Here is a 25593-nt window from a genome sequence, read left to right as displayed (position 1 = left end):
TTCTGCTGCTGTAGCCTTCTGCCTCAAGGTTATGCCTTTAGAGATGCTCTTCTGCACACCTCGATTGTAACGAGTGGTCAACAAAACTGCTGCTCATTGGATACTTTTTTTTCAACCATTCTCTGTAAACCCTAGAGATGGTTGTGCTTAAAAATCCCAGTAGATCTGCAGATTCTGAAATACTCAGACCAGCTCGTCTGGACCCAACAAACATGCCATGTTCGGAGTCAATTAAATCCCCTTTCTTCCCCATTCGGTTTGAACTGCAGCAGATCATTTCGACCATGTATACATGCCTGAATGAATTGAGTTGCTGTCATGTGATTGGCTGATTAGAAATTAGCGTTAATGAGCATTTTGGAGAGCTGTACCTAATAAAGTGGCCAGTGAGTGTATGTGTGTGTTATTACATATAGAACACTTTGGGTTGGATTATACTAATGACATTGGTGGAATAAAAAGATTGATTTATTAAATCACTCGTATTGCGAGTCTAAAAATATTTCTGTCTAGTTTGATAGCTGCTACAGAAATGCATTGATATATGAGGGATTTTTCCTTTTTTCAGCTTTACTCAAACCCTGCTTTTGGTGGATCTCGGGTTACGCTAATGAATACCTGTTTCTATATTTAAGGTGGATTATTCTGCGTTTGCTTTGTTCTGTTTGTCAACTATAAAAAAGAAAAAAAAAATGTGGGATAAGGGTGTTCTCTGCAAATATCAAAGATTCATAGAGCTCGCGAGTAAACAGAGAGAGTTTCTGCCTGTTCTGTGTAAATGATCATTACGATGAAGGCTTGTTTCTGCACCACAGGAAAGCTCAGAGGGCATTACCACACCAGACATGATCATTCACCAAACACAATCTAAAATAGAGCTGGCAAGAAAACCATGCCACCTGTAAACCTTATTTTTTTGGTGGCAGATGGAACAGAACATAGTTTGTGGGAAAAGAGTACCAAGCCCTTCTGTTGCATATTGGCCATCTGTGAGTGTGTGTTTTTGAAGCATATGGGCTTACCGAGTAGACATTTCTGGAAAGTCACGCAGAGATCTGGTGAAACGACAGAGCGATTTTGTAAGACGTTAAGAGTTCAATGTGAAATCCATTATAGGCGGTGTTGTTTTAGTTCAAGCGGCAGTTCTGAGTGTTTACTTTATAAACTAAAAGGTCAGAGTTTGTATAACTTAACGTCACTTTTTTTCCCCCTAGATTGATTTGTTTCTTTTTGTTCTGGACTTTGTCCTGGCAGCTCATTTCATATGTAAAACTAAACAGCCCTAAAATATGACTGAAATGTTCTCATGGCCAGCCTAACTTGTTTACATACTCTACGCAGACATGGATCAGATTCTTTTTAAGCAAAATTACTGGGTTAAGGGTCTCGAGGGCTGGAATGTGTTGCGATTTTTCATTCGCAGGGCTTTATTGATGTTGAAGATAGCCAAATACACTGTCTACTTGGAGTTTTGATCTGAAACTAATCTGCAAACAGCATTTCTGAGCTCTTAATTGCCTGAGGGAGGTTCATGCTAGCATATGATATCATTAAATATGTTTGATGCCTCAGGAAATGTGACATTGCTCATTTAGAAACAACTGTTTCATTGATTAAAACTCGGACGATTACAAGAATAGGCTGCTGTTAAGAGCTATTTTAGGTAATAATGCTAACTGGTTGATGCTAATGTTTTTTCCCTCCATAAATTGCTGCCCTAAAAACATATCCGCTTCATCAATTTAAAAATAAACAAGCTTAAAGACCGCTTCTGAATGCTGGTTTGTTTTAGCCAGTAGTCTAAACATGCCTACTCTTAAGTTTCAATCAATCAGTCCAATAAATGACTCCTTTCCAGCTCATTTCAAAAGTAAATTGAGTACCTGCTGATGGAATAGACTTTCTCCGAGTTGTTGATCTTCCTGCTACTTATGCATACCTGTCAAGCAAGACCGAGAGTGTGTGTTGGATCCCGATCAGGATCTTGAGATGATTCTTTCCAATGAAAATAGAATGCAGGAAATGAAAACACATCTGCTTCAAATTCCCACATCAACCAGCCTTAAAGGATCAGTTCACCTCCCAAAAATAAAAATCCAGACGGTATTTATTCACCCTTATAGCGTGTGGTCTCTCCTTTTTTTTTTTTTTGGTAGAACATGAAATTAGAGATTTCGAAGAATGTTCATGCAGTTTAAAAAAAAATTAATTAACTGATCTGTGTTGTGCTAAAATGAAAATTAAACACTAGGGCTGAACAACATATCGTTTTAGCATCGATATCGCATCATGTGATCATTCGCAATAGTCACATCACAAGTATATGTAGTATTGAGTATGTATTATAATTGTTTAACTGTGACTGTGAGAGTTTCAAAGCATTCAGGGATAAGCAACTGTACCGTTTGTAACTTTGACAAAATAATAACTACAGTAAATAATTATTTTATTGAATTATTCATCTAACGAAAATGTATTATTATACATTTGTTTATTCAATTACTGCATACTTGAATAGTTCGATGACTTTGAAAAAAAAATTTAAATACTGTTCATTTAATTAGTATCTTTTTCTTCATTAAACTTATCTTTGCTAATAGAATGTTTATTAAATTTTATTCACTCCACTACAGAATCCATATATATATATATATATATATATATATATATATATATATATATATATATATATATATATATATATATGTATGTATTTGCATAATAATGTTACTATTATTCAAAATATTCATACATTCATAATATATATCACAGAATAAAATGCTCTCAAATTTTAAACTGACTCGTTTGCTACATTTCAAATGTTTTAAAGCAATCCGAATGCGTGTTTCGTTTAGTGTTCCACAGAAGACATTCATGCGTATTTTGACTGTTCTGTCGGCTGTTAACCTCCGGGAAGTGCAGAACCAATACTCTAACTCATATTTATAACTATGACTCATTTTGCTAAGTCTCCTAAAGCAATGCGAATGAAGACAGTTTAGAGTTCCTGAGAACATCCGAGAGCCGTTGAACATTCCAGAGATTGAAGGATAGTCGTGGAAATTTGGAAGGCGATGAAATAATGTCAGATTCTTCTCTACAACATATTTTTCCCTCTCTTTAACACAGCCTGCTTCTGCCAGGGAAAGGTGCCAGCTGACATTTCTCTCTCTTACGTTTCATTCTCTCGTTTTCACAAGCGTGGTGAGGAGAACATGTGTTTAACAGATAGTATGCGGCCTGCCATTGCATGACAGCAGAGCGGGGATGGTGGTTAGCGTGTGCTGTGAGCCATGGTTTGATGTCACCGCTTAAACAAAGCCAAAGACGCCTCACCTAGTCAATGCTGTCAGCTGCCATTTCACAAGAAATGGATGGTGAAATGTTTTTTTGCAACCCTATAATTCCTTTTACACACGTATGCACGCACACACACACACTATTACTAACTCCTCTCCCTGTCAATTTTCAGTTTGTCGGTCTCTCCCATGAAATTAAATTGCTTTCTCTGCCACCGTGGAGCATTTCCATGGGTACCATCAAGCGTTTTATTTTGGGAATTGGTCTCTGAACGTCCTCCAATAAGGCACTGTTCCTTATCCACATCTCCACACAAACGATATTGAAAAGTGGGATTTGCAGTCGGTGTTGGAGACGCTGACTCTCTCGGCATCGGTCACAGGTCTCGAGCTCGTTGTCCTCCTGTGTTAAACCGTGTCGAGTCGCCGGGTTCTGGGTTGTTGTTGCCATGGGAGCAGGTTTCCGAGCGATGCTGCCAGCTCTTTGCAGTGGGTGTGGGAGAAAGCGGGCATCATTGGAGTCAGGCCCGCTCTATCGTGTTTTTTTTCCCCGCTCCCTCTCACTCAGTCTCTGATGGCATATCTTGATAGGAGTCTTTAATGCCCCAGTTCCCATATGCGTCCAGTTTGCTTTTATATTTTACCATGGGAGTTGCGCCCTCACATATTCACACACACTTAAACTGCTCTCTGTGGATTAACAGTGCCTATTATTGATGTGTGTGTTGGGTGCTTAGTCAGTAGAATGTTGTTTTATGATGTTCATTTCCAAAATATACATCAAACGTTTCTTTCCACTTTTCAGAAAAAGGATCTTGTTGGCGTGCCTTTTTATTTATTTATATTAATTTATTTTTATATGTATTATTTATTTATTTATTTATTTTTATTTATTTATTTATTTATTAGTTTATTTATGTATTTATTTATTTATTTTATATGGTTTTATTTATTTATTTCATATTTATTTATTTATATTAATAAATTAATTTATTTGTTTATTAATTTACTTTTTTATTTATTTATATTTATTTATTTATATAGATATTTATTTATATATTTTTATATTTATTTATGTATTTACTTATTGGTTTTGTATTGATTTATTAATTTTTATATTTATTTTATATTTATTTATATTAATTTATTCATTTCTAGATTTATTTATTTATTTATTTATATTTGATTATTTATTGATTTATTTATTTATTTTTATATTTATTTATTTTTATTTATCGATTTATTAATATTTTTTTTATAATTTTATTTATGTATCTATTTATTTTTATATTATTTATTTTTATATGATTTTTTATCTATTTATTAATAAAGAATTTTATATTTATTTATTTTTGTTTATTTTATATTTAAATTTATATTTATTTATTTTTTTATAGTCTTTTATTTTAGAACATATATTTAGGAATTTATCTTTTGTAACATTATGAAAATTATTACTACTCCCACACTACTGCCATTTTTAATCAGCTTGAATGTATTCTTACCCTTGCTGAATGCTTGCTTTTTTTGTTTCCAGCAAAACTTGTTTTATGGAAGTTTAGGTTAGCTTACTGGAAAACATGGTCTGATGAAAGTGATATACCGCAAGCCGTCGGCTGTTACAAGCTCAGTCGTGTCCTTACAGGTCAACAGGGTCTGTGAATTTTCTCAGTGTGTGTGTTTTCTCTCTGTTATCGCATTCTCACACACACCCACCTGTAAAAAACGTAGTCTGTGAACCATGCGGTAGCTTCATGAAGTTATGCGGCAGTATCACATTTTTCACTATGTTTGTATATGTGTGTGTGTGTCTGTGCGATTCCGTGTGTTTGTGGCCTACAGTAGAGTTTGAGTGCCTGGCAGCTAAAAAGCACCAGATATGGAGTTGCCAGTTGAGGCAGGAAACATAGAGTTCTTTAATGGTATTTGAGGCGGGTTTTTGGTTCATGGGCCTCTGCATTCCTCTGCTGTAAGATGTGCTTTATGAGAGAGACTGAGATTGCTTTTTGAAGAAGGAATTTGTGTTAATAGGCTCTTATATGACACTTATATGACAGACACGGTTCAGGTGCCGATGACAGAAACAGTTTATTTCCATAGAAGAAAATATGTTTTTGAGATGGAAAACTGTCTCTGTAACAACTTGATATCTGTTTGTCTGTCTCTCGCTCTCTTTTCCTGTTTGTCCCTCCTATCATTCATTCACCTATCATTCTGCAATTCTCTCATTCTATGCATCTTTTATCTTGTATTCTTGCTACTTTCTGTTGTTCTCTATTCTTTCCATCCATCTGTCAATCCATCCATCCATCCAGTTCTTTCTGTCATCCATCCATCCATCCATCCTATTCTTTGTCATTGCATCCATCTGCCTATTCTATTCTTTGTCATTCCATCCATCCATTGATAACAATAATAATAATAATAATAATAATAATTTTTTTTTCTAATGCGCTTTTCTAAAACCCAAATCCCTTCAACAACAGAGAAATCTAACATGCCATAAAATACAAGTAAACAAAGTTCTAAATTATAAACACAGTAGAATAATCAAGAATCTAAAAATGCAGTCTTAAAAGAATGAGTTTTTAGCATCGTAAAACTAGCTAGTGTGGAAACATTTCTTACAGAATAAGGAAGAGCATTGATCCATCCTTAAGTCTATTTATGCATTATTCCATCATTACATCCATCCATATATCCATCCATCCATCCATCCATCCCATGTCATTCCATCCATCCATCTATCATAAATTCTTTTCTTTCTGTCATTCCATCCATCTATCCATCCATTCTATTCTTTGCCATTCCATCCATTCTATTCTTTGTCATTCCATCCATTCATCCATTCTATTCTTTGTCATTCCATCCATTCATCCATTCTATTCTTTGTCATTCCATCCATTCATCCATTCTATTCTTTGCAATTCCATCTATCCATCCATTTATCCATTCTATTCTTTGTCATTCTATCCATCCATTTTAATCTGTCAACCCATCCATTCTGTTCTTTGTCATTCCATCAGTTCATCCATCCATCCATCCATCCATCCATCCATCCATCCATCCATCCATCCATCCATCCATTCCTCCAATCGTCATTTCATTCATCCATCCATCCATCCATCCATCCATCCATCCATCCATCCATCCATCCATCCATCCATCCATCCATCCATCCATCCATCCAACAATCCCTCATTCTATCCATTCATCGATCCGTCATTCTATTCATCTATCCCTCTATCGATCTTTCATTCCATCCATCTATCGCGTCCTTCACTCCATCCATGCATACATCTAACGATCCGTCATTCCATCCATTCATCGCTGCGTCATTCCATCTATCTTAACGATCAGTCATTCCATCCATCGATCCATCCATCCGTCATTCCATCCATCCATATCATTCTATTCTTTGTCATTCCTTCTATCATTCATCTGTCCATCCATAGTTCTTTGATTCTACCTATAATTCTACTCTGTTATCATGTTTGTATATTATTCATCCATCTATCCATAGATCTGGTATTCTATTATTCTATCCATCTGTTGTTCTGTTCACTTCTATCATCTGTCTGTCTGTCCTACTGTCCATTGTTTTGTCTATCATTCTATTTAATCTATCATTCATTCATTGTTTAATCATTCATATCTTCTACATCCGTCCATATATGCAAACACACTTTCTTTAGCTCTAAATAAAATGCTAGTGGAAAAATGGTAACCGTATACTCTGACAGGTCAGAGGTCTCTCACAAAAGGTCAAAGTCCTGTTTTGAAAAATGTCTGGAATTCAGTGAATGCGAGGGTCTGAAGCTCAAGCTCGTTGGCAGTATTGTGTTGATGCTGTCATTCGCAATATTAGCTTCTGCTGCCCTGCCCAGTTTATACTCACTTGCACCCAGTGTGAGCGTGTGTCTAATCACAGACTTTAGTGGCTCCGTCAGTGCTTCCAGAGTCAACGTAAATCTCTGTTGTGTGTTTTATGCATATGTGTGTTTATAAAGAGCGTCTGGTGGTCCACAATTGCTTACAGACCAAGTTTCTGTGTGTGTGTTCTTCATCATAAAGGTCAACCTGTGGTTCTGTGGTCGCTTCCAGACAGAGTTTGAGTGTTTTGACTCTTTGTGTGTGCTTGTGTGTGTGTGTGTGTGTGTGTGTGTGTGTGTGTGTGTGTGTGTGTGTGTGTGTGTGTGTGTGTATGGCATTACTTCCAGCCGTAAAGTTTCCCAGAGTCTCCGAAATGCATTCTGGCTGCAGATCTTACCAGCTTCACCTCATACTCACCCTCATTCAGCGCAATTCAGCTCTTTCTCCTCCCTCTGGTTCTGGATGGATTGATGCTCGGTACGAGGGAATGCCAGCAAAGGATCTGCATTTTTAACTTCCGACCCTGACGTTTCTTTCATCTGTCGATCAGCGCTGTGCGGTTGCGGTGTGTGTGTTTAATAAGTGGTAACTGCAGTTTTTGAAGTTTTTGCCAGCTTTTCAGTGGGTTTTGGAACGATGTTGTGTTGTGCACAAGGAGCGGACCGGCTCTTGCTGCGGGACAGATTACTGAAACAGCTCTCCGTTTCCTTCTGGAAAATATTTTTAGGAACCTTCAGGTTCTGGCACGTCATGCTTTCGAAGTTTTGAACCAATTCTGAACGATTTATGCCTGATTACAGACAGACTTTGTTCCTCACAAAGGTTTTTTTCTGACTTGCTGGGTCTTAAATACCTCAACACTTAGTTGATGGAAAACCCCCTTTTGGACTTTCTGCTGTTTGTTGATAAAAGCACTTGTGTGTGTGTGTGTATTTTGTCTACATGCGGAGATCGGGTGATACAGATTGGCTGGAGAAGAAACAAAAGACTTGCCTTGTGGCCATGAACCTGTGTGTGCATGTACTGTATGTGCGTGTGATTGAGAAGGAAAGCGACAGAAAGGGATCAGAATTCAGCAACACGACTGCACACATCTGCTTCTCATTGCCGAGTTTAGAGACAAGCCAAAAAGTTCTGGTGGTTGGCAACATAGACGCACTGAAACACTGAATGAGAACATGCACTGGGATCATGACGGTGAAATGGAGCGTGAAGCCCACCTCTCTGCCCACACCCAAATCCCTCTGACCCCTGACACCGAGCCTCTGAAATCATCAAACAGCCCAGAGCAAGCGCTCCATATGTGAAAAACATCAGAATGAATGGTCACACACATTCTGATGAGATGATGTTGAGAGAAGATGATGTAGATGAAGTGTAAAATCAGTAATATTACACTGTTAAAACCCAACAGTCAACTTTATCAAATGAAATGAGCGTAGTTAACTCATTTACTGAAAGTTTATTCTACTCATTTGAAAATAGTTTTGAACTCGGTGTTGAAGGTAATAAGTTAGTTAAATACCTCACTATTTTACCTTAAATGGAATAAGTTCACAGTACTCATATAGAATTAGTTTAACTCAATCGGTTTCCTCAAACGCTTTGAGTTGCCTTAACTTTTTGGGTTTTACAGTGTATAAATATATTGTATACATTACTAGTTAATAAATTGTTATGAATTTTATAGTATGCATTTGATCTTAATAATGTTAGTAATGCAGTTTTACAGTGTAAAAATTTAATTATTACACAGTGTTGGGGTAACGCGTTATAAGTAACGTGCATTACGTAATATTACTTTTTTTAAAGTAATGAGTAAAGAAGCATATTTCCTTTAAAAACAAGTTGTATTATTTGAGTTACTTTAAAAAAAAATGTAACATGAGTTACTTTTTACCTTGCTTAATTGGATTTTCAAAAATTTATTGCGGAATAAAAATGACCTTAGTCAGGTTGAATCGCACACAGTTGGCTCACACTCATCTTCATTATCAGGTCTGTTTTTTCACAGCAGACAAGTCAGTGTACTGTTCTAGTAATTCATGATATTGGTTTATTTTGAGTCGGAGGATTTATTCAGTACCTACTGAAGACACAAACCGTTTCACGACCACTCAGTTCAATTTAACTGATTCGACTGGTTCACTTAGAAGATTCGGGTTAAACAAATGATTCATTCTCAAATCGCCCGTCATCACTACAGACAGTCAGAATCAGAACCAATAGCTGGCCGGAGACTTACATTTTTGAAGTGGATTATCGTTAACCTATTTCATTCAACGAGTCAAAGAGAACAAAATAGTCACTTCCTGATTAACTGGCGCCTAATATCAACAAAATAAAAATGTAAATTGCTGCGCAAATCTTTTCTTCATTTAATAAACGAATTGGGCCTTAGAAGACAATACTGACACGCAATGCAACACTGCACATGTACTTTCAATTGTTTATATTAATATGCATTTTTATTGTTATTACAATATTACATAATTTAATTATGACTTTAGAATTGTTTACATTAATATGCATTTTAATTTTGTTAAAAGAATAACATAATTTAAAGATTAATTTATCCTGTTTTATATTATAAATGAATCCTTAAATTGTTTGTGAAAGGGTATTATTACTAATTATTACAAAATGGTTATTGCTCCTCTGAGTACTTCTGTTTCGTTAAATCTTCTGACAATAATGATATATCGTCATTTAAGAGACAGCACTTCTCCACCATTGATGAATTTTTACAGCAGTCCATATTTTAGGTGTATTACGGTAAAATAAGCCCATTTAAGTGGGGATCAAACATGAACACATGTAGATAGAATAAAATGGTTTAGTTTGTTTATAAGTGGAGGCTTGGTCCTGTATTATGATGTACAATATGCTCATATATTCGAAGCAGAAAATTTCATCAAATTTAGGTGAAAAATCATTAAAGATGAATAATGGCTTGTGGCGAAAGAGTTAAACAATGTCTCTCACATGAGGTTGAGGTTATGTTTTAACATTACAGCATACTTTTAAAAAAGAAAATTAGTCAACACACCAACTATTCCAGACAGTTCCCAGTACACTAGTACTGGATTGAGATCATTGTAGGTGATTCAGAGGAGTTGCCGTCTGTGAGCTCATCTTATTACCACAGTGTTCGCAAGACAGACAGGTGTGTGAGTCTGCAGACACGCATAAATGCTCTTTCACTGATGCATGCAGAGACTGAGCTGGAGTGTGTAAGTGTGGACTCTTAAGACTCTTCAGGGACTCTTCATCTGTGACGTTAACACTAATGAAACATGTCTGTCGTTTACCCTCATCACCTTGTTCATCTGTAAACCGCAATCTCTCCGGGTTAAAGCCGGCCATTCCACTCTTGCTGGAGATTACTGTCATTTTCGTAACAGTCGCACACCAATATTTTCCTCTCAGATGGCCTGACCACAAAGAGTCTGATAGCAAATTGAGTCTGATCCTTTTTTTTCTTTTAGTATCGACTTGTTTGTAGTGTTTTGACATCTGGAGTTCGGTATTGTATTGGTTACGCTTTATGCTTTATTAGGCTCACTTTGCTGCAGCCTTGATCTAGCCGGGGTCTGAAGGCTTTTCTGTTGTTCTTTGCTGTTTGCGACACCCACTGTTGGGAAAATAGGCCATGCCCAATCAAAGTTCCTAGTGCATGTGATACAGCCCGCATATACACACATTCAAACTCATGGATATGCTAAATCATTATTCTAGCATTACTCACTCGTTGACGACACACCCAGTGCTTGACCACATTCACTTTATTTTCAATAGTCAGTGGTTTAAAGTATGATTAACTGTTATAAAATTGGAAGCCATAATTAAATCTGTGATCATTTGTCCATCTTTTGTGTAGTTTTGAAATCACTTGTAGCTTTTCCACAACACAGTGTTCTCAATTCTGTGACAGATAATTACAGAAGTACTGATATGAGAGTTGTTTGCAACTGTTGAATAGAAATCCTGGAGTAGCAATCAATAAGGAGTAAATCACCTTGCATCAATTATGCCAAGTCAGTTTGTGGCATTTAATCATTGCTTCAAGAGATTTGTTTACAAAAAATGATTCGTCCAGTGATCAAACAAGTGAAGTGTTTGTGAAACATTTGAAGAGTTTATTGACAAAACTAGTTAAAAAAGCCTTGTTCATCCAACACTCAAACAACTGAAGACTTTGAGTCAGTCGTTTAGTTATTAATTCAATAGATTTATTCACAAACTCTAATTCATTTATTAACGAAACAATTGAAATGTTTTTGAAACATTTACAACATTAATTGAAGATGTAATTTTTAAAATGCTGGTTTATCCAACACTCTCAAACAACTGAATTCTTTGAGTCTTTAAATCATTCATTCAATAGATTCATTCAAAAGCTGATTCATTAAGTCATGAAACAATTTAAGTTTTTGTGAAACATTTGAAGAGTTTATTGACAAAACTAGTTAAAAAAGCCTTGTTCATCCAACACTCAAACAACTAAAGACTTTAAGTCAGTCGTTTAGTCATTAATTCAATGGATTCATTCACAAACTCTGATTCATTCAGTAATGAAACAAGTGAAGTGCTTGTGAAATATTTAAAACATTTGTTGAAGAAATTAGTTGGAAAAATGCTGGTTCATACAATACCAACAATAACAACTGAAGTCTTTGAGTTAATCATTGAATAAATAATTCAGTAGATTCATTCAAAAGCTGATTCATTAAGTTATGAAACGATTTACGTTTTTGTGAAACATTTGAAAGTTTTATCGAAGAAGTTATTTTAAAAAACGCTGGTTCATCCAATACTGAAACGACTTAACTTTTTGAGTCAATCATTAACTAAATAGATTCATTCACAAACTCTGATTCTTTCAGTAATAAAACAAGTGAAGTGCTTTTTAAACATCTGAAACATTTATTGAAGAAATTAGTTACAAAATGCTGGATCTTCCAACACTGAAACGAAATCTTTGAGTCAGTCATTGAAACATTATTATGGATTCATTCACAAACTCTGATTCTCTCAGCAATGAAACGCGTTTGTTGAAGAAATTAGCTTTAAAACTGTTGGTTCATCCAATACTCAAACAACTGAATTCTTTGAGTCAGTCATTGAGTCATCATTCATTCAATAGATTCATTTAAAAGCCAATTCATTAAGTAATTAAACAATTGAGAATTTTAAATGTTTATTTTTTTTTTCATTAAATACTTTATTCAAAAACTCTGCTTCATTCAGTAAACAAGTGAAGTGTTTATAAGTCATTGGATTATTCATGAGATTTGTTCAGAAATTCTGATTCATCCAGGAATGAAACAAAGGAGTTCTTGGAGTTTGAGTTCCAGAGACTTGTTCATAAATATTAGACCATTCAGTAATTTAAAGTAATAAAACCAGTGAAATTTTAATCCATAATTTTTAATTGTTCAAAATCAATAATTTAAATGCATTTCTTAAGTATTTAATTTCTTTTTTTAAAGACTACAGCAGTTAACATCTGCTCAAAACCTCTAGTAAATTGCAGGTTTTTTTGTTTTGTTGTCAGTTTTAAAATTATAGTGGGAGAATCACAGTCTTTGTTAAAAAAAATAAAAACAAACCTTCACAGTTTATTTATAATCGAGCAGCTCTCGTTTAAACCAAAATCCCAGTCAATTGCAGTCCAAATTATGGCTTTTTAATTCTCTCATAGGTTTCATCACAAACGTAGCTTTTAAATAATTGAATTGGGTTGCAGAATGGGCTAAACCGAGCCATAATTGACTTTGGCCTTGTCTGAGTGTGTGGCACTGAATTAGGAATGTGCTTATTGGGGTTTTTGTGTGTGTGTGCCTGTGCTTTTCTATCCCTTCCATTGTAATAATGGCCTTTATTCTCTCTTTCTTTCTTGTAGTGTGTCTGCAGCAGTTCTCAAGAGGATCAGCGGAAACACAAGAGGAGGAGGAGGGCAGAGAGAGAGCGAGAGAGAGGGGGAAAGTCAAAAAGTAAGTGGCAAATACGGAGATCTAGGGCTGTGTTTGGCAGTGAGGAGTAGGGATGGTCTGGTTTATCCACATTTTGTTTCTAAATTCTTTAATATGTCGAGCTTTAAAAGGGATAAATACGGAGATGCGACTTTGCAGAAGGGTTCTGGCGTGCTGACAGCTTGCTGTGCTTTAGACTGTCAGTGCTGTAAACTCTTGCAGAGAAGTTTAAAGAGACATCTTTTAAAGAGTCACTGCTGTGTCCATCTGAAAAATCACTTTCACATTCAACATCTTCAGGAATACATTTCAGTTTAACTTAATTCACCTGCTGTGAGAAACGTGTAAGGACTGTAATGGTTTTGTGCAGTATAGTTGAAAGTTGTTTTGCATGTGCATCAAGGTGTATGGATCTTATGTTTTTAAGATGACTTGTCTAGAATAAAAAGTTGTGAAGCTCATCATATTGGAAATATATAGGATGTAGCGCTATTAAAGATTTTCTTTTATACTAACATTAATCGATATTCAATGCACTCTATGTCTGTAATTGAACTGTATATACTATTTTTACCACATGATTAGAGTTCATCATTTAATGCTTAGTTATTTTTTAAATGATTAAACATTTAACCTCGCTGTAATATTTAGATAATGTCGAGCAAAATGGTATAATGCTAATACAAGTTGTTAGCAATTCCAGCGTTAAGCATGTGACATTTGCAGGAAGATCTCTAAACATTAAGTCACTTAGAAAGTGTGTGTTAACATTATATTGAAACATCTGTTTATATTTTCCAAATCTGCTAACCACGGAGTTAAGGGGTCAGAAAAATATCAAGCTGTGAACATTTTTGTAGATTTTAAATGGGGAAAATACACCTAAAAAATGTGACCTAAAAAGTTAGTGAGTTTACATTATATAACATACTTTGTAGAAATTCTGTGACTTAAACTGCACAACCCAAAAGAAATGATGCTAATCAAAAAAGGATAAGAGTTGGCTGTGTATAAAACAAAAATTATTGATTTTCACACTTTATTTTGATGGTCCGTTTGTTGAATATAGGTTTCATTGCATCTACATGCCAATTAATTCTCATTAGGTTATAAGTAGACTGTTAGGTTGGGGTTAGGGGTTAGTGTAAGACATGTACTTGCAAAGTTTCTTATAGTCAGTTAAGTGTCTGTTTAGCATTGGTATCAGTTAAGCAGACAGTCTACTAATACTCAAATGGACAATCAAAATAAAGTGTTACCTGATTGATTTTATAAGATTTGATTCATTTATAAGGGAAAAACTTCCTTATATAATACCTCTCCATTATGCATGTTAATCATGTGAAATTGGCACTTGTGTGACTTTGGTCAATCAATTATAATAGTTTGAAAACAATGATTTTTGAAGTACTGTAAAATACTTGCTTACACTAAAAATGTAGAAATGGTTTCACTATGTTGGTGAAAATCTAGTTTTTTTATGGCAAGGTTGACATTTGTTTGAAATTGCTTGTATATATTTTTTCTTTTTGAAAGAAATTGACTTTCTCAAGAAAGGGAAATTTTAAGTTAATCAAGTGAGTTTGACAAACAAAACATCACTAATAGCAAGCAATTGTTTCACGTGTTGACATTTTGATGTTGCATTTAGTTTGGAAAGTTGGTATTTTGTCCCTCACTTGTTGATATCAAGTGTTTGCTTATGTGTTTTACTCAAAATTAATGTTACTCTCCTTCCTCTCGGCTCACCATCTTTAAAATTGTAGCAATCCATACAAGAATCCTGGAAGAAAATCTGAAGAAAAAAAGAATCACAATTTAACAGAAGTCATTTGTTTTAGGTTAAACCAAACTTTTATTTTGACAGTATGTCATGAAAACACTTTAGTTTGTGAGTTTTCACCATATCTCTAATTTTTCATATATAATCATAGCCCAATTTTGTGATGTTAAGTGTTTCTATAGCTATGTTTCCATCCAAAAATGTAAATTAACTTTATGCACAAAACTGGATTATTGCATAAAAGAATAAAGCACTGTTTCCATCCAACAAGTCAAATCAAACAAAATCATTACTTCTTGATGAACTGGCGCCAAATACAGTATCAACAGTAATAATGGAATTTGCTGCGTTAAGAGAAGCTGCATGAATCTTTTCTTAGTTTATTAAATGACTTGCACCTCAGAAGACAATCCTGACACGCAGTGAATGTGCAATGGCGTTTGAAGGTGTGAGACACGGAGCACAGATGTTCTTGATTCTGGAGGTCATTGATAATATAACTACACTAATACTGAAACGGTTAAGATGTTTTAGAATGATCAAAACAGCATTTCAGATGTTTTACAATATACTCAGCCTGCTGATTTATCCATGCGCACATATTTTTATCATCACATGACCTTTTATAACAAAATAACATGATCTTTTTTTAATGTGCACACTGGAATTTGTTTGGTAAAAGTGTTTGCATCGCAGTTTAAGTGCATCTTTTCTTATCGAATCAAAAGTTTATCCTCCTCAGTTATGTTCAAAATTGATGCGCATCTTGGCATTTCCATCAACCAGTTTTTTATGCGCATCTCCAAAATGCGCATAAATATAGGTGGATGGAAACAACTTGATTTTACAATTCCATTCATGTTTTCCACATCTCATGAATCACACAGCATAAAGGCCAGTTAATCAGATAATTGTTCACAAAACCCACCTAGTTGATTATGTTTCACCATTTAAGAGTCATTTAACAGGATAAAAAGCTTTCATAAATGTTAGGTGAAGGGGAAAAAAAAAAAGTGTAATAAAGAAGATAATTTCTCATAGGATTGTCTTGACCGTTTTTCCGGCCACTCCCTGATCTCCTACCTTTGACTCACGTCTGTTATTGGCTGCCTCGACCTGTTGTCCTTCAATAAAGGATCGGTTCTGTGCTCCTTTTATTTTTTTGTACAAATAAGGTCAATGAAACCTGAAACCAGAAAAGAAGCGCACACTCTGTCTTTCCACCCTTACCTTATTGCATTAATATTGGAGCCTGCAGCAGTCTGCTCTTTTTCATGCGGTGGTGAGGAAATTCTGATTGCAAGGCAGATTACAAGCTGCACTTGATTTCACTATAAGATCCCGACGCCTCGTTTTTTTTCTTTTCTTTTTTTTTTTGCCGGTTATTAAGCAAGAACGGTGGACACTAAGTTCCTATTACTGAAAGAAAATATTAGCTCCACGTACATAAAGAGAGAGCGAGACCTTGGAAAACGTTGCTCTGCTATCACAAACCATTTTTCATAAACCCTCAATGCGGTATTTGCCTCATTCGCTGACAGTGATTAATAGCTCCTGTCAGTCACGTCTCTATTATAATAAGTGTGTGTGTATGCGTTTGTTTTGTTTTTTTTGCTAGGTGATTAAACCCAAGACGTGTGTCTGTGTGTGTGTTTGTGTGATATTATGTTTAAATGGTGTTTGGAAAGTTGAACACTTACCGGGCACTATTAGCCATTTCTTGCTTTGTGACATTGTACACTGGAAAAAAATGCTGGGATTCACACAATTTCTTCATGTTGTCCCAACAAAAATCGATCAAGTTAACTTCTGCGTTTTTACAAATTTAAGTGGATTGAACAGAAAACAATTATAGTTGTTAAAATCATCTGGATTGGCAAAGAAATCATTCTTGAAGGACTTCCAGAGTTCATCAAGATTCTTTGAATTCATCTTCAATGCCTACTCCATCTTACTCCAGACATGCTCAACAATGTTCATATCTGGTGACTGGGCTTGCCAATCCTTTAGCACATGGACCTTCTTTGCTTTCAGAAACTTTAATGTGGAGGCTGAAGTATATGAAGGAGTGCTATCCTGCTGAAGAATTTCATAAAAACAGGATGGGTTCATACTTTTGATTTGTTTATGCCAGAAATCTGAGCATGAAAATGACCAGTGTTCTATTGACCAGTTTGGTAATTTTTTTTGTTGCATTTTCTTGGTTTTGGTGGACTGGAGTGTCACTGGTGTGCTCTTCTTCTGTTGCTGGAGCTCCTCTGCTTAATGATTGTGTTGTGTGTTCAGAGATGTTCTTCTGTAGACCTTAGTTGTAAACAAGGGGTAATTTGTGTTACCGCTGTGTTCCTATGAGCTTAAACCGGTCTAGTCATTCTCCTCTGGCCTCTGGCATCAACATGGCACTTTCACCCAAATACTGTAACTGCCACTTGCTGGATGTTTGCTTTTTTCTATCTTTTGTAAACCCTAAATTTGGTTGCACACAGAAATTGATCAGCAGCTTTTGCGAAACTGTAAAAATATTTATTGCTGCCTTAATTTTTTTAGTTGATGCAAATTAACTTTTCTAGTCATCTTAACTTACATCAATCAAATTGATTTGTAGTATTAAGTTAAACTTTGCAAAACTTTAAACATATTTTTTTTGCTGAAACCTGATTAACTGATTAAATTAGTTGAATATACAGATATTTGACTTTTTGCCATGAATATATTTACAGTTAACTTTTTTGCTTTTTTATTATGTTTAGATAATTTTATCCCTCTGAACGAAAATTTCCTTGGCATTACTTGTAATGATATCTATAATAATGATAATAAAAATAATACAGTTATTATTATTATTATTATTATTATTATTATTATTATTATTATTATTATTATTATTATTATTATTATTATTATTATTAACTGTATTATTATTATTATTATTATTATTATTACACAATTAATTTATTAATTGTAATAATTTTATTTAAACTCATTCATATTTTTATTTTATTTTGCAGCTTTTATTAGCCTAACTTTTGCAACTTTTATTAATTTGTTTAATTTAATTAGTGTTATCTTAACAACAATATACATTTTATACATGGATAATAATAATAGTAAAAAAATAAAATAAATAATAATAAAAATAATAATAAATTACTGACTCCAGAATTGCCAAAAATATATGATCAATAAATCATGACAAGATTGAAACAGCTCTAATATTTTAATAAGTTATCTGAGATTCATCTTGCCGTTATTTAAGTTGACATGCCTTGTAAGGTTAATTTGATTCAAGTTAAACATTAATTTTGTTTTAGTGCATGTGCCATTCTTGAAAAATTACATCTGATTGTGAAATGATTGAGTTTCAGTGCCCAGCAGGATCTTATTTTATGGGTAGCAGCACAGTTTTTCATCTGAGATTAATAAAAGTGCATTGTTATTTACATTTCATCGACTTGTAGTGGTCAGGTTGGGGCGGGGCTACCTGCTTTCTTCAACCAATTACAGATGAGTGTTTTGAAACCTGATGTCAAATGTTTATGTAAATAAATGATCCCAGTACACTGTAAAGACAATATGATCAGGTAAGTCATGGCAGCATAGTTTTTTTTAGTCTTTTATTTGAATTAAAACCCATTAAACCAAGTAAATAATGATCAAAATAGTCATTTTCATGTAATGCAAGTTAAAATGACTCATTAGGTAAATTTGATTAAAATTTAGATTACATTGTTGCTTTAAATTTAGTTTCTGCTGTGTATTCTAATGTAGACGCAAATACACACTCTACACACATACACACAACATGATCATTCTAAAAAAAGCCTTCAGCAGTTCATCACAGAAATGTGTTCTCATGCTTTATGAATCAGCCTCAGTGTTTGTGAATCTAATTGTAAACATGACTATTCGATTAGCATAGATTTATCCTTCTGACAACCGCAAAAAAAAAAAAATGTTTGTTTGTGAGCCAGATCACATGACCCATGTTGCCCAAACCGTCCTACTTCAGGCTAAAGAGCTTCAATCTGCCCCCTCTTGATGAATGTTTAACAGCAAACAGTGCGTTTTGAATATCAATACGCACACGCAGACGTACAAGAGCGAGTGATTATTTCAAACATGTCTTCGTTTGCCTCCGGAGTCTCCAAAGCTTGTGTGGATTTGACTGTGCAAGTACAGAGAAAATTGCTGGTCTTCTTGTGATTGCTTGTTGACAGCCACCGGGCCTCACATCATTTACCGGAGAGGTCAAACCGCCGTCACCTCCTGTCCAACATGCTTATTTGCCGGAGGTCTCGTCGTTATTAGTTTTAATGGTTTATTCAAACAGCTGTGTTGAACGAAAGGTCTTTAGGGCCCCTTTTAGAGTTGAAATGTCAGGGAACCCTGTTTGAGCAGGAGCCTGGATTTTTTTTCCGAGAGATGTTGGAGCCCTGAGGGCACGTAATAACAAAATTTACATGAAGTTAACTTTAAGTGCTCGGGAAACTGCTGCTCATTCACACCCCAGAGTCACACACACACTTTTTAATGCGATGAGGCTCAGTGACTGGTGTGTTGTGCTTGGAGCACTGCCATACACTCGTTTGCTTTGCATGTGTGTGTGAGCAGGTTGCAAAAATTAACACTTGAGATGCGTGTTTATGCGCATGTTTATACTTATGCTTTAATTTGATTATAGTTATGTTTATTTAATTAATTTCTTTGTTCATTTTTGCATTGTATAATTACTTTTAATGTAAAAAGTTTAAACAATTTCCTTTTTAAAATGTGTTTGGTTGTGATATTTGCTTTTTATTTGTAACTTGCATTCTTTGACTGCCTTGTTTGCATTTATTTATTTAATGAATTGCTTATTTACAAAGATAGTTTTATATTTATTAGTGTTGTACTAATATTTTGAACATTAAATCTGCTCATTTGCCATTGGCAGGTATGGAAAAAGGTTAATTTCGGGCTTTATCTGTGTGTGCGCTTTTCTGCCAGCCGAGTCTATTTGTTAGGAGCTCTGTTGCACAGTCGTAGTTTAGCCAAGAGACTCTGATATAGTGAAACTCTGCAGTCTTATACATCAAGAGCTGCTGAATTTACGACCCTTGTGTAATAATAAGCAATGGAGTCAGATATATGACCCCTTGCTGAAATTATCGACCCTCTGCTGTGGAAGAGTTATAGGCGGTCTCACCTGTCCTCCCACCAGTTCATAATCTCTGAGAGAGCGGACGGGACACTGCGAAAAATCGTCCGTTTTCAGGAAATAGACCCAAAGCTTGCTCATAGATTCAGTGGAAGATACTATCAGGAAAGGCTTGTGCTGCTCACTTCTCCGTTTGAAAACCTAGAGAAGCAGATGCATTAACTGTTTAGAGACCTTTAAAGATAGCACGCTAACTCAAATAGATCTCTAAATGTGAATGATTTGGAATGCTCTGCATATTCAGCATCTCATATAATGCCTTGTTTTACGGTTGAGTTTGTTGTTTGCATGTTGCTAAGCTAAAACATAAAAAAACGGATCTGCTTGTTAAGTCTGATGTCACACGAAGTGGCTTCCGGTTCCAAGCGCTATATCAAACTGTATGGGGAGACTCATCAAATGGTGATAATAAACGTTTACAAAGCGATGTAATACTTTCGAACATCACGATCACCATATATATGTCATATATATGTTTAAACAACAATTATGTTAATTTAAGGCTTATGTGTCACATACAGTTCCTGGAGGGTCGCAACTACAAATAGGTATCGCTGCAGCCCGTAGACCTCCAAGTGGGAGGGATTACACCACAAATTGGTTGGGTGACCTCCAAGTGGGAGGGACTTATGCCACAAGTAGGTTGGGTGACCTCCAAGTGGGAGGGACTTACGCCACAAGTAGGTTGGGTTACTCCAAGTGGGAGGGACTTACACCACAAGTAGGTTGGGTTACTCCAAGTGGGAGGGACTTACGCCACAAGTAGGTTGGGTTACTCCAAGTGGGAGGGACTTACACCACAAGTAGGTTGGGTTACTCCAAGTGGGAGGGACTTACGCCACGAGTAGGTTGGGTGACCTCCAAGTGGGAGGGATTACACCGTAAGTAGGTCGGGTGACCTCCAAGGGGGAAGGACTTATGCCACAAGTAGGTTGGGTTTAGGTGGTGTAGGTGGAGTAGAAATTAATAAAACACATCAGGTTACCGTGAGGTTGGGTTCAGGGTTCAGGGTTGGGGTAGGTGTAGACAATAATAAAACAAAGCAGGTTGCTGTGAGGTTGGGTTTAGGGTTGGGGTAGATGTAGACATTCATAAAGCATAATATTGGACTCTGTGTCATGTACAAGACATTAAATAAATGGGTTTGTACAGCCCACTTGTAGCTCAAGGCCCTCCCACTTGGAGCTCAAGTCCCACCCACTTGGAGTTGTCCTCTGATTATACCTCTTCACAATTTAGTTTCAATTCTAATTAAACACAACTAATCAAACTAATTGAGTCCTTCAGGCTTGTTAGAAACCTATAGGTAAGAATGTTGAAGCAGGCGTGGAACTAAACTGTGCAGAGCTGCGGCCCTCCAGGAACTGGATTTAACACCTGTAAACTAAGGTATCTTTACTTTTACTCAAGTGATTGATTGATTGTACTGAACAAACAAACTAACAAATCTGAACTACCAATTAACACTAAAATAGAATTGCCATCTTTACACAGTCTTTAAGTCGATCCATTAATATGCCACCTCAGTAGGCATGCAGCTTTTCAGCTTTCTGATCAGAGCGAGAGTGGGTTTGATGGATATATTTGCTCCTTCAGCAGTAATAGTTGTGATCTATCCCAGAAGTCTGCAGTGCTATAATCTATTCCGCGATCCACAATCTCAGAGAGGCCGGGACATGACATGCCAGTGGAGGAGATGGAGCACTTCACCAGCTTCCGACAGGCAGAGCAAGTTGTTTTCCTCACAATCCTAACAGAAGGAAATGCTCTTTAGCTTCTGATCTGAGTTCAGCCGCCATGAAGTTTCCCAGACCCATATTCGGAGTGGATCTTGCATCATGCTTCGATTTAAAGCTTTCAGGGCACCAAACTGAGGGAGAGCATCAAAATCTGGTCATGCCTGGCAGGGGTAATTTGACCCAGAGGAGCTGACAGAAAGATTGCAAGCAGAGCGAGCGGGAGAGAGGTGAATAAGTGAAGGAGGATGAATGGGTAAATGAATTAGAGCTGCTTTCTGTCTGAGCAATTGCGAATTGTGAAACATATTCTCTGTGGTGAGCCAAAGACTAGACCGTACACCTCAGTCATCTTTGAGGGAATTGAGTTTTCATCCATTTATATTGTTCATATGTAGAATCATGGATTTTAAAGAGCTCGGCTTACACTTTATTATTTAAATAATTTTAAAAGTGATTATTTTATATTTTAAAGAGATTCAATTCATCTTTATTTATTTATCGCTTTTACAATGTTGATTGTTTCAAAGCAGCTGACTATAGAAGTTCTAGTGAATTGAAACTGTCAGTCCAGTTTTCAGAGTTGAAGTTCAGTTTCGTTCACTTCAGTGTGGTTTAATTTTCAATGCAGAAAGTCTAAATCCATCGATGCGCAGCTCCACAAGTCCCAAACCAAGCAAGCCAGTGGCGACAGTGGCGAGGAACAAACTCCACCAGTTGACGAAAGTGAAGGAAAAAAACCTAGAAAGAAACCAGGCTCAGTTGGGCATGACCATTTCTCCTCGGGCCAAACTTCTTGTGCAGAGCTGCAGTCTAGGCGCCAGAGGATTAAGAACACTGGACGTCAATTGTTAAGACTCTGCAGGTGTGAGTAGGTCACTTGCAGGTGTACAGGCTGGCATCAATGCAGCGAAGGGTCTTTCAGGAGTCAGTCTCATGCTCTCCACCCTTCCATGACCATCAAAGCATCTGCTCAGGATGCAGCCTGGTCCAAGGTTATGGAGACCTCTAAAAGACCTGAATGGTTGGCATCATCTTTTCGTTGTGTTGATTCTTGAGGTCCTTGATGGTTGGCATTATCTCTTCACTTATCTTGGATTACATCAACGGCGCTACACAATCTCAGATGTCATTAGTAGTTTGCAGGACAAAACAAAAATATTTATTTAAACACACACATGACCCTGGACCCTGGTCTTATGTTGCTTGAGTATATTGTTGGCAATAGTCAAAGATACATTGGGTATGGGTAAAAATTGTAGATTTTTCTCTTATGCCAAAAAATCTTTAGAAATTTAAGCAACGATCATGTTCAGTGAAGATATTTTGAACATTTACCATCGCATATATACCAAAAATGATATTTTGATTAGTAATATGTATTGTTAAGAACTTTAAAGCTACTTTTCCCCTCAAAATTTATATATTTTTGAATCCTCTAATTTGAGATTTTCACATTGTTGTATTTCAGCCAAATTATGTTCATGGAAAGTGTAGCTATTTGTCTTTCAGATGATTGACTGTTTCACAAAAATTGACACTTGTGTCTGGTTTTGTGGTATCTAAATTGTACATGTAACTGTACATTGCAATTTTTTATACAATTTTTCGATAGCTGTATGTATTATACATATTATATAATCAAAATCGAATCCAGCTATTGAGTTTATTTTGCTATCTACATACTAAAGTGAAGGACACAAACACTTAAACATTGTTGACTCATCTTGCAAAAAGGCTTGAAAATGTACATATGTGTACATAAATAGTCCAAGTGCACATTTAAAGACTGCTTGTAAACCCCGTTTTATTTTTAGACAGTTTAAAATTACTTTCATAATATCCAGTACAAGCTTTTCTAATGCTCATCATCAGTTGCTAGGCGATGAGATCAAGAACAAGATCATTCCTCTGCAGGCTCGGTTTGACATCACTTCGATTAGATGACACAGGAGAGCATATATATATCTAACTTAACAGAAAATGTCTTATTTAGCCATTTCAGCTGGTGTACGGTGTCATGACAGGCCGTATGATCTCTCAAAGTAAACAACATCTTTTCCGTCAACAAGTGACTCAGTGAATGCGAGCACTGAGGTCAGAGGTCGTGAGAGCGAACTTCTGGAAATCACCAGGCTTCCGTTTGACTCTTTGGACGCAGATTTTGGCCTCTAAACGAGGTTTTAATTGACTTGTAAAATTCTTGTGTGCTTGTTTGAGTTTTTTTCCCCTCATTTGACTTGCAGTCACATCGCTTCTTGACGTTATGACAAGTGCCTTTCCATTTTTTCCCCCCTCTTTTTCCTTTGACGAAAACAGACAGGTATGACACTTAACGATTGTGTTGACCTTTCACTATGTCACTTGGTATTTTGATGATAATACGGTTGTGTTCTCTCGCTGTGACATTGTCTTTCTTGAAGCTCCTGAGAAACAATTAGCTGTCAGATGCGGTGAAACTAGCCGAGTCCCAAGCCTCCCGCTGAGGAGTTTCTGCCCTGACAGAGTATTGATTCTCCTTCCTCTCCCATCCTCTTCCTCCTGCTATCTCAGACGTACATCTTTCCCTCCTTTCGCTCTTTCCACTGGATAGCGAGTTAAAACTGCAGAAGCGAGGACAAATCTCTTCGGTATGCTCTCTTATTCTGTCTCACTTTCTCCCTGAATGATCTATTGTTTCTTTAGAAATGATTTTCTTAGGCTGGGAAAGAGAGAGTGTGTGCGATTCGGGCACTTTGTCAGATATATTAAAAGAAAAAGTTATGAGAGCTGAGGCAGAGGAAGACGGATCCTTTCGCTTACTCGACAGAAGTGCAGTTATTCTGCTAGTCATCATTTCCGGGGCTTTGACAGATGTCTGAGTGTTCAACCGCAAGCTGTCATTAAAGCAGGAAAAAAGGGAGATTGCAAATACAAAGACATTCATATCAACATTTTTATATCAGCTTTGATTGATATGTAATGGAATATTTTGTTATTTGATATTAAATTAAGTCCGAGTGTATACTTTGGCATAGTTGTGATTTTAAGAATTCAATTTATACATTTATTCCTGTATCTATATATTTATTAGTATTTATGTCTAAATATTTAGTTACACAACAGTTCTGTCTGGTTCTCGAATCTTATTGGCTGATAGCATATTCTGTGATATCAGAACTCGTACAGCCTCTTTGCTCTTGTGTATTACTCCACCCACATGGAGTGACAGCAGATCAATAAACTCACTACTGTTTGACAAATATTGCGGCCGTTGGACAACATAATGTATTTTTGAGGCTTTTTTAGTTGTGTAGATTGTAACCATGCCGGTATTAATCAGGATATGGCCTATTTTAAATATTTATAATTTTGGAGATGCATCTCTCAGCTTGTCATTAAGCAGAGCAAAGACAGTTGATGTTGTCCATTCACAAGATGTCAGCAGAGACCGCATAATAAGCACTTAGAGGAGGATAAACTCCTAAAATAAAGTTGTAAGTTAGTTGTCATTAGTTGTGTTACTTAGTTACTTTTTATTGTAAGTAATGCGATACAATACTTTTGAGTTACTTTTTATTACCTGGCTGAGGTTTGATCTCCTTCAGAGCTTTCTTTTCTTTCTTTTTTAATAGAGGAGCTCTAAAATTAACAACATACTTTGTAACCTACACCTACATTTACCTTTAAAAAACACACATCTAAAATACTTTAGGATAATGCTATCTGAGAATTTCCTTAACCCAGAGCT

At 35.9% G+C, this 25593-nt stretch overlaps 1 protein-coding gene across 5 annotated transcripts in view; it reads left to right on the top strand.

The window, feature by feature from the left end:
- The window catches only part of plxnb2a.1 (plexin b2a, tandem duplicate 1), a 175353-nt gene that overhangs the window by 79867 nt on the left and 69893 nt on the right, over nucleotides 1–25593 (top strand). For all 5 annotated transcript variants that reach the window (XR_015482080.1, XR_015482081.1, XM_087247066.1 and 2 more), the window contains one exon: nucleotides 13078–13168. The gene's annotated coding sequence lies outside the window, so the exon portion shown is untranslated. The remainder of the gene's footprint in view (nucleotides 1–13077; nucleotides 13169–25593) is intronic.

The sequence above is a fragment of the Danio rerio genome, chromosome 4 (genome assembly GCF_052040795.2).
Source record: "Danio rerio strain M-AB ecotype USA chromosome 4, GRCz13ab, whole genome shotgun sequence".
NCBI lineage: Eukaryota > Metazoa > Chordata > Actinopteri > Cypriniformes > Danionidae > Danio > Danio rerio.
The sequence above is the reverse complement of the archived record's forward strand: the minus strand, read 5'-3'. Positions and strand labels throughout refer to the sequence as shown.